The sequence below is a fragment of the Pimephales promelas genome, chromosome 25, assembly GCF_988280905.1.
Source record: "Pimephales promelas chromosome 25, fPimPro1.hap1.1, whole genome shotgun sequence".
In the NCBI taxonomy this organism is placed as follows: domain Eukaryota; kingdom Metazoa; phylum Chordata; class Actinopteri; order Cypriniformes; family Leuciscidae; genus Pimephales; species Pimephales promelas.
The window spans coordinates 1,272,900-1,274,974 of NC_142793.1; the positions used below are offsets into that span (position 1 = coordinate 1,272,900).

General features: G+C 37.2%; 1 pseudogene; it reads right to left on the minus strand.

Moving 5' to 3' along the window:
* Window positions 1-475: 475 nt before the first annotated feature.
* LOC148964943 (immunoglobulin lambda constant 7 pseudogene) lies at window positions 476-2,075 on the minus strand (annotated as a pseudogene).

The window sequence follows — 2,075 nt, forward strand, 5'->3', positions numbered from 1 at the left end:
AATCATTTTTATTATACTTTATATATATGAAGTATCACAACCTTCTTTATATGTAAATGTGGAGCAGAAGTGAAAGTGTTCCAGTCCAGATGATGTGACCAATCAGAGAGTGAGACTGAAAGCCCATTTGCATTGTCAGGGTGGAGTGATTGTGATCTCTCAGAATAGAGCAGCTCTGTCTCCAGAGACCATGTTCAAACCCCAAGAGCTTTATTTGACATTTACTGCCACATCAACCTTCTGAAAAGCTCCTGCATCTTCATCTGTTAGTTGAATGATGTTGTCAGACACAAAGTGAACTTGTTGAGAAGCTTTATTGAATGTTGCAGCAAACACACACACACACACACACACACACACACACACACACTGTTTGAGTATTGAGTTGTAAAGCACTCCAGCTGCAGCACTAGACTCATGTGAATCCTGCCTGACACAGGACACTCAGATACGGCTCATCTTCAGGAGAGAAACATCAGCACTCAGAGCTCTTGTGGAACGAGACCTCATGAGGAGCTCCATCATGTGTTACTCTGCAGACGTACAGCTCTCCCTCTTCCCAGCGTGCTTTGCTGAGGGTCAGGACGCTACTGCGGCTGTAGTGGCCGTCCTGCTGGCTCTCTGCGCTGGTCAGAACCCCCTCGGTGACCTCTGACCCGTCCAGTGTCCAGCTCACCAGCGCCCCCTGTGGAGAGTAAGAGCTGAGCAGGCAGAGCAGTGCGGCTGAGTCTCCAGAGATCTGCAGAGAAGAGGGCGGCAGCAGAGACACTGAGGGCTTCACTGTGGGACCAGCTGCAGGAGACACACACACACACACACCGCATCAATCAAACTAAACATCGGAATACACAGACTGCTTTAATTCAATTTAATTGGAAAATTGGAAAGTGAGATATTCAACCAATAAAAAACTCAATGTAAAAGTTTGACTCAAGCTCACATAAAAAGAAATGTATATAACTTATAAGAACTAGAAAACAACGTCTGTGTTTGTATTATAAAGCACTGAATTATAAGCACAACATGAGCAAAAGAGATTCAGTATCATTGACTGAACTACAGAAAGGAGCAACATTTACATTCTGATGTCAAATCTCTTTTTACATGTATGATTTCTACAATAAAAGATCAACTAAATATGAACTCAGTGTAGAAATAAATGAAGGAGAAACAAACCTGTAATAAACTGAATAAACTCATAGTGAGACGCAGTATAGAGATATGCTTAGAATTGTATTACATTTTTTTAAAGGAATAATGCTATTCTGATAATAATAACATTGTTTTAGATTAAATAATTATACAAAAATATCAGTGACACTTTAATTAAAGCATTTATACATATTGCATTATAAAGGTACTTTTAATGCATTAATTATATATTTTTTTACACATTATAATGCATGTATGATCTCATCAATAATTGTAACCAAGGCTTTAACACATTATAATATTATCTATTCATTTTCTCACTCATGACAAACAACCAATTTCAGATGAAACAAGATATTTTAAGTATTATAATCCATTTTAAATGTGGTTGCAATTATTTAAGAAAATATATACTGCATTATAACATACATTATGAAATACTTTATAATGTATCGTACGTTAAGGCTTGAAGTAAAGTTTTACCACAACATCTAATCATCAAAATAACCATTTATTATTAACAACTGTAAAACACTTTCTGAAATCTAAATTGTATTTTTTATTAGGTGATTAAATGGACAGACTTACTGATCACCAGTTTAGTTCCTCCACCGAATGTGTACCACAGTGATCCAATCTAATGAAACACTCGTACAAAAACCTCTATTCCACTCGAGTGAACACACACTCCAGCAGAGAGAGAGAAACAACACTTCAACACACTGATATTAGAAGATCCTCAGCTCTTCTCAACACTCACTCATTCAGATTTGACTAAATGCTTTCTGATATAACACTGTTTAAAGAAATATATGGGATGAGCTGTGACCTCTGAGGTGACCTTTGACCTCTTTGATCATGGATGATGTTGTGTTTGAGTTTGTCATAATGATGCTTCTGTTCTTCATATGCAGATCAATCAT